This window comes from Protopterus annectens, chromosome 9.part0, assembly GCF_019279795.1.
Source record: "Protopterus annectens isolate FY-2018-M chromosome 9.part0, PAN1.0, whole genome shotgun sequence".
Taxonomy (NCBI): domain Eukaryota; kingdom Metazoa; phylum Chordata; order Ceratodontiformes; family Protopteridae; genus Protopterus; species Protopterus annectens.
The window spans coordinates 1,884,040,215-1,884,053,729 of record NC_056743.1 but is presented as its reverse complement, the minus strand read 5'-3'; positions in this window follow the sequence as shown (position 1 = coordinate 1,884,053,729).

Here is a 13,515-nt window from a genome sequence, read left to right as displayed (position 1 = left end):
TTAACTAAAAAGAGGGCCACACTTAAGCAAAAATATTATATGTGTATATATGTGTGTGTATATATATATATATATATATATATATATATATATATATATATATATATATATATATATGTATATAAATCCCCCCTAACTATATATACCAACTCCGGGGTCGCACTACCTTGAGGAGGGGGACAAATCCCTGTTATTTGCCTTGAATACTGTTTTTTGATCAAATGAAATTTCAATCAAATGAGTTTAGATCAAATGAAATTTCATTCAAATGAAGATAACACACATATATATATATATATATATATATATATATATATATATACACATATACTCTATAAATATATATATTTTATATATATATATATATATATATATATATATATATATATATATATATATATATATATATACACACACACACACACACACACACACACACACACACACACACACACACACACCCTGCTTAAACTGTTCAGATTATTTTATTTATTTTTTTTTCTTTTTTAATTGATGCTCAAACTTTCAAAAGTTTGATTATGTTGTCTCGGCCATATGAAAGTCGAACTTTGAAAGTTTGACCGTATGAACGGTATCCATACATATATATATATATATATATATATATATATATATATATTTATACACGGTTACATATCAAAACATCTACTCTTCATAACATCTAAACTCAAAACATCAAGAGCATAACATCTAAATTTCAAAACATCTAAAACTCATAACATTGAATCTCAAAACATGGAAAACTACAAAGCAACTATAAATAACATCCCACACACTGTTTGCTACATTTATGCAGGGGGGCAAGCCCCCCTGCACACCCCCCCCATAAATTAAATATATCAACTCCAAGGTTGCACTACAGTGGGGTTAGGAAATTAACTTTTTCCCTCACGTGGGGGGTGCAGGGGGGCTTGTCCCCCTGCATTAACTTAGTAAAAACTCTGTGGAATGTTATTTATAGTTGCTTTGTAGTTTTCAATGTTATGAGATTTGATGTTATGGGTTTTAGATGTTTTGAAGTTTAAATGTTATGGTCTTGCTGTTTTGAGTTTAGATGTTATGAAGAGTAGATGATAGGTAACCATATACACGTACATATACAGACACGATGTACAATAGATAATCCTAAGGCACCGTTTACAATCCCAGTCTACAGAGCTGTAGGCTGTGAGAAATAAAATGAAATATTATTAGATTTGTGAGAGAGAGAGCAGAGATAGTTGCAGTAAAGGTATAGGAGGAGTATAAGGGGAGGGGAAGATGGGGTTATGCCGGGTGGTTACATAACCATGACCATGACTTATGAAGAGTATCTTTTAGAGCTTTATTATAAAGAGTAAGGGTTTGGGATTGATCTAACAGTAAATGGTAGTTTATTCTAGACATTTTCCAATGAGTAAAGGAGTTTGCCCATGTTTTTATTGGGTGCATATACTTGCAGAAGATGCTGTTGAGAGTTACAAAGAGCCCGGTTAGGAGAGTAGGAGTGTATGAAGGAAGATAGAGAGGTGCAGAAGGATGGCTCATATAAGACAGGATAAGTTATAGGAAGTTGAGGTAGTAGTGTTTGATGATGAAATTCTGGCTACTGCAGGTTTTTCAAGGCAGTGGTGACTGCGGTAGGGGTAGTTGGAGGCACATCTTGCAATTTTATTGTAGGTGAGTTCCAATTTAGACAGACGTTTGGATTGGAGATGAGTAAGGATAGGGGCTGCATAGAGTAGGGTGGGGAGTGGGAAGGGTTGTACAAGAGAGAGCCTAGCAGCATATGTGATGTATTTTTTATGCCTGTAGAGCATGCCTAACTTTTAATGAGGTTTTTTAATACACTGCTGAGTATGGAGATCAAACTTTAGCTGGTCATCGATAATGACTCCCAGAAGTTTTATGTGAGTTTCAACAGAGATAATAATGCTGTTTAGGGAGGAGATGATAAAGGAAACTTTATGGTATTGGAGAGATTTAGGAAGGAATAGGAGAGGTTTGGTTTTCTTAGGGTTTAGTAAATGTTGGTTGGAAGTTAGCCGTTTTTCAATTGAGTGCAGACACTCTTGGGTGAGGGTGTGAAGATGGGAGATATTGTCATAGCAGGAGATGATTGTGGAATCATCAGTATATTGTATAACAGAAGAGAGTTCAGAGGAAGAGTGTAGATCATTAATACAGATATTAAATAATAGGGGCTTGAGGATAGTACCCTTCTTTGTACACGTAAGAATGTAAAAAAGTTATATTGCCATTTTACTGCTTGGAATATATTAGTGAGATAGCTAGAGAACCAAAAAAGTTCAGAGTTGGAGACATTAAAGGTATCTAAAAAGTGTTGAAGGTTTTGGATAAGTCTGGAAACAAGCAGGAGACTAACTTATTATTGTCACAAAAATAGGAAATAGAATTAAAGAAAGAGGTCAGATCAGTAGCTGTACTGTGTTTTGGGTGAAAACCATGCTGTGTGGGTGTAAGGAGATTTTCTAGCAGAAGGTGATTGAGGAGCTGTTTGTGAATGCATTTTTTTCAGAATTTTTGACAGGGGAGATAGAATAGTAATTGACCTGAAATTTGAAGGATCAGTTGAGATACCACTTTGTGAAGTGGTATGATGTAAAACTTCTTCCAGCTGTCAGGTACAGTGTTTTCTTTGATGGATCTATTTATTAATATGGAGATATTGTAGACAATAGAATTGGCAGCAATTTTTAAGAATTGAGGAGGAAGGTTGTTGGCTGATGAAGAACTAGGTTTAAGTTTTCTAAGAAGTGATTTGATATAGGTTGCAGGGATGAGTTTAAAAGAGAAAGAGGTAGTTTGAGTAGATGGGGAGGTGGTGTAGGTAATAGTGTCATTTTTGGCTAGATTGCAGATAGAGTCTATGAAGAAGGAACTTAGAAGGGTAGCAGTATCAGTAGGATAGCTATTTGGGCAGGGCTTTGGTGGAGAAGGGCTTCTAGGATGTAGTACTTTGTTAATGGATTGTCAGAAAATTGGGAGGTTAGAGTGAGGATTGCTTACTGGTTTTTGAAAAAAAATTGCTTGTCAAGGGTCACCTTTTTTTGGTTAGATTATAGAGCTCTCTAAAAGTTTGAGGATCAGTGGAAGAATTGGATGTCTTCCATTTTTTTCCATGCACTGTCTTCTTGTTCATGAGAATTTGAGTGGCTTTTGTGAAAATTACTTTTCATTCTTATTTTTCTAATGGGGGCCAGGGAGGTAAGCATGTCTAAAAATATATTGTTACAGGTCATGACTGCATCCTCCAGGGGGAGGTTATAATGGAGGGACCATTTAGTTGAGGAGAGCAAGTGGTTGAAGGTATCTGGGTTAAAACTGGAGAGTATACCACAATCCTTGTATTGCTGGAATTTGTGTAGTTGTGGAGAGCATCAAAGTACAGAGGTAGGAAGGTGGTCACTTAGCATATCAGGTAGGGTGGAGGGGTTGTGATAGAGGCTAGGGTTAAAAATGATGACTCAGTCTATGGTGAAGCCATAGCTGGAGTTCTTATTTAGATGAGTTGGGGTGTTGATTAGCTGTGTGAAGGCATACAGGTTAATAGAGGTATTAGGGTCATAGGTATTAAGGGTACTCCAGTAGATGTTAACATCACCCAAGATTACTGTTTCATAGCAGATAGTCTGAGAGATCCAGGAGAGAAGGTGTTCTAGGATAGGGATATTGTTACTTGGGGGATGTAAATAGAAGCAATAGCCAGTTTCTTATGATTGTTCAGTGTACAGCTGACAATGAGTATTTCAGCAGGGTGGAAGCGTGGAGGAGAGATACATAGTGGGTAGAGGGAGAGCAGATTGGAATAGAGAATAGCAATACCTCTGCTTTCTTGTCTACTCTATCTTGTTGGAAGGTGTTATAGCCTGGGAAAAGAAATTCAGAGTCAGATATGTGAGGCTTAAGCCAGGTTTCAGAGAGGGTGAGAATATCTGGAATGTGTAGGGAGATCCAGGCATGAAATGGGGAGAATTTGTTCATGATACTTTGACTGTTCATAGATAGAATAGATGGATGTGGATTTGAGAGTCTGATAAGATGTGTTAGGTGTGGAGAATGGGGGGTGAGAGGAGAAAGTAGAGAGAGAGAGAGAGGAGTTGAGGATGGGTCCAGGATTGAGATGAATGTCATCAAACAATAGTAGCTGTAGAAAGAGTAATCTAGGAGAAATATGGGAGTCATAATGTGGGTGTTTCTTTGTTTTGGTGTTGAGGGGGAGTGGGGATAATGGGAATGTCTTTATTTTATGTAGGGTATAGTCAGAGATGAAAAAGTGATGGGGCTAGTTGGAAGGAGTGGGTGGCAGAGTGATAAGTTAGGGGGTAGGTAATAGTAGGTGGGAAGTGTCTGTGCATCAGAGAGCATTGATAAGATTCTCATATTTAAGAGGTGGCAATAGAGGAAATGTAGAGGAAGGGAGTAATAAGAATAATAAGTAGGAGTCTATGAGAGGGAGGTAGGAGGCTGTTATATAGTAATGCATTTTTAATAAATGTAGGCACTGCAATGTAAAAAGAGAATAAAGAGTGGAAAAAAGATATAAGTAAAAGTGATATGCTTTTTATTACTTTTGCATAAGGGAATGACTGGATTAAGGTCCTTGGTTTGCTTTAACAACAGGTTTTAAGTGGAAGGAAGTAAATAAAAAAACATTGAATGTAATTAATATTTTTCCTTTAACAATTGAATGTTCACTATGCAAGATGGCAAGCTTGTAGCTGAAGGCAACTGTGTATCTGGTTCTCATGTTTCATGGAAACAAGCTGATAAGTCCAGTAAAACAAAATACTTTTATTCAATGGCTAAAAGATAATGTCTTCTGAAAGCATTTAAGTTATTTTCTATATCTGATAAAGGAATAAATATAAGACAAAAACAGACAGCACTTACTGGTAGTAGAAGCACAGGCGGTACCATGTGTCTTAGCATGGATAACTTTCACTATAAGTCAATTCAAGCCAGTGAGTGTAACTGTCAATCTGGAGCAACTGTTTCTATTAGGAGGGTTAAAATTAGCTATTTAAACATATACATAGTTCTATGTGTTTGTATTACCATAACAGGTTATGGAGGAGATTTGGGTGTGTGCTTCTTTTTATTTAAGGCTTTTCATTAAAACAAAACGTCTTTGAAGGTATGACATAAGTTAAAATGGTTATGACAAGAAACAACTGTATAAAATATCACCCTGCCAAACATTACTGTATGCATGTAACACTGATGCTGAAACTAGACATTTAAAAAAGTTGTTATACATAACAGTTGGGAATAATAACTTCTTATCATAATGGCAACACATTCCTTGTTTTCTTTTAATGTGAATGGCCTCACATGTATATACAAAAACTAAGAGTAATGAACTGCAATATAAATGCAGAGTGCAAATAGTTATGGTACAGGAGACACATTTGTTAAAAAAATGAGCATGTGATAAGAACTGAGCATATGAATTTGATAAAGAAAGGATTTCAGGATGGTTATTCAGTGGAATATCTGGGACAAAGGAAAAGGGGAGTACTTTTATATTAATTGCAAGAGGAGCAACAATAGAGATATAAGAGAATAAAAATTATAATAATGGTAGCTTTATAGTACTAAGGGGCTACTGGCAAGGGGGGAGAATTACACTGGCATGATTTATATTCTATCTAAAACTGCTACAATGGAGCTTAAGAAAATTCTGGGACAAAGGATCAGCTTTCAGCAGGGAATTTTACTTATAGGTGGGGACTAGAATTTGATTTTCAATAAGATGTATTTTGGGGGCCTAGAACGGCACATACAATAAAAGAGGCAAGATTTTGGAAACAAAATATGAAAATATTTGGTATGGAAGGTTTGAATTCAGTAGAAAAGTTCAGACAGAATGTATATACTATACCCCAAGGTACAACAACTGGACTAGGCTAGATAGAAATTATATTTCACAGGTACATGTGCATTTAATTGAAAGTTTTGGCACACATCCAATAGCTATTTCAGATCACACATCAATAATAACTAAAATAAAAATGCAGGGTAATGAAATAAAAATGAGACACTGGCACTTCCTAGCCTAGCTGTTAAACAGAGAGGAATTTTATTAAATTTAAGGAAATGGGTAATGGAAATTATTTGGGATTTGTTAGGGAATAATAAAAATTTCTTCAGAAAATATAGCTATGGAGTGGGATAAAATGAAAGTGCAGTTTTAAAAATAGGGAAGAAATAAAAGAAACGAATATGATTAATAGCTAAGAAAAATTATTTAGAGGGACTGACAAATGTTAAAGTAAAGAACAGGGGTAATCTCACAGAACAAGGAGACACAGCTGCAGAGTGTTAATATTTAAATAAGGGACTACTTCAATAGCATGCAGGAGTTTAGAAAGACTTCTGCTAAGCAACTGTTTGTTGATAACAACTCCAGAGCATGAAAACATTTTGCATGACTCACACAAGAGAAAGCAGAAAGAGTTGTTGCCAACCTCAGGAAGCCTATAACAAGGAAAATAACCATAGATCCTGTAGCGGTATTAGACATATTTCAGAAACTTTATGAAAATTTGTATAAAGCAGAAAAATGTGTAAATCCAAGAAAAAGTAAAATGGAAATGTTTATGGAAGTCATGGAAGACTTAAATATGTCAGGGTTAGAGGTAGATGAGACTCAAATACTAACAGCTAGGATAGGAGGGAATGAGATAAAAATGGTGATATATAACTAGTCTACAGGAAAGTATCCAGAATATTCCTGTGGAAGTTTGAAATCTAGGCGGGAAGACAGTGATAAAGATGTATTTTAAAAGTATGAGAAACACCAAAATCATGGAAGAAAGATGTGGCTGTTATACCTAAAGATGGTAAAGCCCCATCAGTTCTAGTTTCATATAGGTCCATTTCAATACTAAACCATAATTAAAAGTGTTTATGTCTGTAATAGCTAAAAGAATGGCAAAGGTGATGCCAAAAGTGACAGATATGGATCAAAGTGGTTTAGTGGAGGGGAGGCAAACATTTGATAACATTAGAGGAAGAATGACAATCCAGAGAGAAGCAGAATGTAAGAAAATACTACTGTTGTTGGTGGGTCTTGAGGCAGAGAAAGCAATCAACAGATTCAGCTGAAATTTTATGAGGAGGGCAATGGAAGCATTTGCATTCACTGACAAAACAATAAGGTTATTTAAGAGAATATATGAGGGATTGGAGGAAAAAATTAAAGTGGGGGGTTCCTCTATGATAAGTTCTGTTAGAACAGAGGAACCAGGCAGGTGTGCCCCCTTTCCCCTTTGTTATTTGTGTTATATTTAGAACCACTGGCAAAGAAAATAAGGGACTAGGAAATTCAAGGATATAATTTGTATGATAATCAAGAAAATTTTACTTTATTTGCAGATGATATTATTTTGTACCTGATAAAACTAGAAAAGGAAATTTCATTGTTGTGGCACCTTCTGAGACAGTTTTTTTTTGGGATTCAACATTAATGAAGATAAAACAAAGGCAATAGCTGTAAACTACTTACTCACACATGAATTTGTTCAGCTATACCTATATATATAGACACCCACACACCCACATGTGTATATATATATATATATATATATATATATATATATATATTTATATGTGTGTGTGTGTGTGTGTGTGTGCGCATGAGTCCACTTCTAAATCTCGAATTTCAAAATCGCTAAATTAAAAATATTGAAACCAAAATCTCTAAAGCTGAAAATGCACAAAATCAAAATATTGACACTCAAAATATCGAAAAAACACAGTACAGCAACACTAACTATATTGCAGCAGAACTACATACAGAAACATATTACTCTTCTCCAATTATATCCAGGGGGCAAGCCCCAATGCACCCCCCATGTGGGGGGCTGCACCCCCTACACCCCTTGCTACTTAAATATATCATTTCCAAGATCACACTTTACTACAGTAAGATGAGTTATGTTGTTGTATAGCAAATTAGAAGTGAACATGACTAAGGTTACAACAGGCAGCCATAAAGCACATAATGGTATGTTTGCCATTTTCCTACCGTATAGTGCAATCTCAAAGTTGATATATTTAAGAAGTAGGGGGTGTGGGGGTGCAGGGGGCTTTCCCCCCTGCCTATACTTGGAGAAGAGTAATATGTTTATGTATGTAGTTGTGCTGCAGTATAGTTAGTGTTGCTGTCTTGTGTGTTTTTAGATATGTTGAATTTCAGTATTTTGAGCTTTAAGAGATTTTGTTTTCAGTATTTTGAATTTACAGATTTTGAGATTTGAGATTTAGAAGTGGAGCCATGTGTGTGTGTGTGTGTGTGTGTGTGTGTGTGTGTGTGTGTGTGTGTGTGTGTGTGTGTGTGTGTGTATATTTATTTATTTATATGATACAATGAAGTAAAGGATTTCGTTATGGCAGGATATGTGGGAAGAGGCTAAACAAAAGATCATATCAAAGCTGAGAAACTGGAAGCTCTGCTTTAGGGATATGGATAGCAGGATACAAGCAATGAAAATGCTTTAAGCTCCTTTAGTTTTATGCACAGGTCAGGTATAATTTTATCAACCCAAAGACAAGTTGTGGATATCAATTAATAAAGAATTGAAGGATGTTATTTGGGAGAGGAAGAGGGCAAGAGTCAAGCAGGACAAGTTTATCCTTCCAACAGAACAAGGTGGATTGGGATTATCTGATCCAAAGGGGCATTACAGAGCTACACGATTACGGCTCCTATACATAACACAAACAGAATATTATAATTCATTGTGGAAAGGGATGATGATGGTGATGATGGTGAAATGGGGGAGAAGCTGAAGAACTAAGGAGAGAATGGGATTTTGCAAGCAGATCCTTAAAGAGAATAACAATAACCACACAGAATATTATATTCATAAAGTTGCAGAAAGTATTCTATGAAATAAGCCAACACAGGAATGATGAAAGATTTTGCTGATAGGAGTGACTGCAATTAGGGGTATAGAGAACAGGCAACAGTTGGATGGAATTTACTGGAGAAAACTGGAAAAGGAACCAAGGTATCGGGAGCAGATAATTAGAGAGGAAAATGTAACAGAATGGGAAAAGGCCAAGATTTCATTTGGAATGTGGGCTAGAGATTTCATTCCCTATCAAGAACTGATATCAGAGTACAGGCAAAGAAAAAGTAATTGGGCATCCTAAGTAAAGACCAGTGCTGAAGAATTTTTAGTAGAATCTAGAATAGAAACTGCTGTTAAAAAGGGGATGATTAGTAGGCATGTGATATATTTTATGATAAGTATAGAAATCAATCAGAGGAGGTTAGAAAGGATTGGGAAGAGAGACTGGATATGCATTTCATAAAGAAACAATGGCAACATATATCCTTGGGTCACAAATATGCAATAAAGTCTAGAAGATTTAGGATCTTTGCTTCGAATTGTTTGCATAGGTATTTTTATACCACAGGCAGACTCCAACGATTTTTTTCCTCAGGTATACTACAAATGTTGGAGGTGCAAGTTGGGAGCTGTTAACTCCCCAAATGATGTTGACATCCTACAGAAAAGCATCACTTAGACCAACAACTGGTGTCAGAACCATGGCCTTAAGCTCAATGTGAAAAAATGTGTTGTCATCCCCCTCTGGAAAAACCCGGTTCCCTTGAATTACTACATTGATGATAGTGCACTGAACACAGAAAGTGTTATAAGAGATCTGGGAACACAGGTTAACAGCAACCTCCTTTTGACCACCACATTGCCACTGTGGTTAGAAAGTCCTTCTATTTTGGCACATCTCATTACTAAGGGTTTTGTATCCAGGAAGAAAGAGGTCATTGTCTCCCTCTACTCTTCCTTCATTAGACCAATCACTAGTAATGCACCTCACTAGACTAGACCTCACTAGACACCTGCAACAACTGGAGAGGCTGCAAAAGTGCCTCATAAAGAGGATCTTAGGCCTTAAATACTTGTCCTATATGGACAGACTAAAAAAACTCCAACTATTCTCTGTCTCATATTGCCTACTTGGAGGCAGTATCTGCTTGATTTACAAAGCCATGTCTGCCCCAGCTCTGTTAGAAATGCTACATCTAAAAAAATCTGAATGCCTTCACACCACATGCTCCAGAGACCTCAGCCTCATTACCACAATAAACAGAACATGTAGGAGGGAGAAAGAGAAATCTTGAGTGGATGGGAAATAGAAAATTCTCCCTGGGGATCAGTCCAGTGGCTCTGCTCGACAGAGGCACTAGGAACTAAGGTCCGGTGGCATGATGCCAGGGTAAGCATATGGGCTAGGCTTGTAAAGGCTCCAGGGCCATTAGCCTAGTACACACCTATGAACCTATGAACTTATAAGAAAGAAGTAATTGGGAACTTATCTTTTGAGAGTGCAGTGACTTGTCAGATTTTACCATTTCCATGCATACTACTCTGTCAGAAATACTGGGTGAGCAAACTGTTGTAACTCTGGAAATGATTTTTTGAGCTGTGATACAGAATCGGAATTGTCTAGACATAGTAAGGCCTTGCTGAGTTTAATTCTAGTGGCTGGCAAAAAAAGGAGTTTCTAGATAATGGAAATCAAAGTCTAAACCATCTGATGTTTATGGGGCAAAGCATTACTGAGTGCAGCTACGCAGCAGAGCTAGCAGCTTGGTGCAGCAAAGTGTCTCAAGACTATGCCATAGTAAACTACGTTTAGTGCACAAAGTAGTTTTTGTGTTAAAATAAAAAAAAACCTGGGAATTGTTTAGATGTAATCAGTCACTGTTTGTTAAACTTGGTAATTCTCCGAACATAGTATTTGAACATGGTAGAAATCTTAAGAATCTATTAGAAAAACATCATTCTAAACCCCCCAGAATAGTAGGTATGAATAAATGTGAGAATTGCAATTGCCGTAAAAATGTGGATGTGAATAACTCATTTACTGTTAATGGTTATAAATATAGATTAAAATCAAGGTTTAACTGCAATTCTAGATTTATAGTCTACTTAGCTAGATGTATTCATTGTCCTGCATTTTATGTGGGCAAAATGGAGCGCAGACTCCGTGATAGAATGTATGAACATTTGTATGCTATTAGTCGGAATAAGCTTGAAAATGCACTAGCAAAACATATTCACTTGAATGTGAATCATAACTTTAAATTTTTATCTATTGATAGTGTTAGGCATGACATTAGAGGGGGTCTTTTCCCTCTCAAACTTGAAGAGTTAGAATTAAGGTGGCATATCAAACTGGATGCATGGATGCATGTAATGTTCCTAGATTAAATGAGGCAAGCTCTATAAGTAGCATTGTTAAACTTAAGAGTTTACAGAGCTAAAAGTTTGTTTAAATGTCTGATATAATGTGTAAGTCCATAATAAGTTTGTACTATGTACAAAGTTTCTAATAGTACCTTTGTTTGTATTTATATTATGGTACATATACAAATGAAATGTTCACTATACATATATCAATACATTATTTGTAATTTTGGAAATGTCTTTTTAAGTAATTAATTAATTAATTGTCCCGCATATTTTTTGGATCAAGTGACTATTTAAAGAATCCTTATTGTTGATTTTTTTTATTTCTGATGAAGTTTGCAATTTGGCAGATGAAAAGCTCTTCAGGTTATTGTATTTTAAGTGTGGAATTTTATTAAATCAGTGTGATGGCTCTACAGCTGTTTGGGCTTGTTTTGTGATTTGAATTCATAAAGTTGCCAGTCGATTTTTGTATATGCCCTCTGAACATCAAATTTAGGAACCAGTTCGTAAGTATCAGAGTCATGTAATATGTTCTGCATATTCCAAGAATAGTCAGTGTTCGTCATTATGGCTACACCCCCCCCCCCTTTGTCAGGTTTCATGACCGTGTACTGTCTATTTGATGAAAGTTCTTTCAAACAGAATTCTTCTGCAGATGTTAAATTCTTGTTTATTGGTGGCCTCTTGTCAATCATTCTCCTGATTTGAGTAACACATAAACATTCAAATACTGATATCAAAGGGTTACAAGGTGGTATAAACAGACTACTTCTTTTGACAGTAAGTGTCTGTGTCTCTCTACCAATAGTAGGCTTATTCCCAAAGAATAATCTTAAATTTAATTGCCCAGTATATAACTTCAAATTAATAAGTAGTTTGCTTATATCGTATTTGAAATTTGGTACAGAACAGAACCCTTTGTTCATTAGGCTCATATGACTATCAGAAATTGTCAAATCCGAATAGTTGTAAATATTGAATGATTTGTCCCCAAAAATGCATGGACCATTGTTCATATTAATGTTAATGTTTTGATTCAAGGAGGTGACAGAAATGTCATTGACAGCGTCGACTAGTAAGTGAACATTGTCCAACAACCTATCATTAATAGTGGAAATAAAATCTAAGTTTTTCCTCAATTGTAGCTGTTTTGTCTGTTGTACCAGTTGTTGCTGAAGTTGTTCCTCCTCTACTGTCCCCCACCCCTCCAGTTGCCTCTTGACTGGAAACCCTGCTGTTGGGGTGTTCTTCCCTCCAAATAATTCTGTGGCTGACCCCGATTACTTAATTGATCTGAGCGCCTCAATGGGGGTGGGTTCTCTAAATAAACTGCGCCCTCTTTTATGTCAATTTGTATCACTTCAACCTCTGCAGCCTCAGTTTGAAGTGTCTCTCTCCCTTCATCTAATTCCCTATTGCCCTCCTTCATATTTGGTGTTGGATAGGCCCTCTTCTATTTGTATTCATTGGTGTCTCTCAAAATTTTGTTTTGTTTTCTTTCCATACTAGTTTTTGCAAACTTGTCAAGATCAATCATAATCCTCTCAAACCTACTTCTGTTGTTTTTAAACAGTAAGTCATTCGTAATACTTTGTTTTAGTATAACTAGTTCATTCTTTAAATTATTGATCCTACTGGTATTATTCCTAATAATTATTCTCATTAAATTAAAACCTGTCCTATCAAATAACTCCAGCATGTTACAATATGCTTCTGAGTTAGCCTCAATTGCCATTGGAAGTTTAAATACCCTGAGGCCTCTGGGAACGTGGTTAAGTTCAATGGAGCGCTCCAAAAAAACATTGTCCATCTGCAAAGATTTGTATTTTTTGGCTAGTCTTTTGAACTTTAATATCTGGGAATTAAGTATCCCTAAATCAGGGTTTTTTAATGTCGGTGCTGCATTTCCTAGAACAGGAGGTATTAAAACATTCTCTATATCAAATGGTGCCATGTCAGTTGTAGTGCTTCTGCCCACTCCTCCCGTTCTATTGGTATTCCCATTGTTGTTATCCACCCTTGGTAAGTTAGTATCGTTCTGTCTCTCTAAAATAGTCCCTGGTGGTGTGTGTAAAGTGAATAATTCAGCCTGTGAATTAGTTAAACTGTCATTCTTTTCATTACTGTTGTTGGCGTGTAATAAAGTGATAATTTGTCTGGATAAATCGAAGTATTGACTCATTAGCTGTTCCATTGTGACAGTAATGTCTTTGTTGTATAATGTAATAAAGTTAAACTGGTAATAACCACCACAAACAGTTAC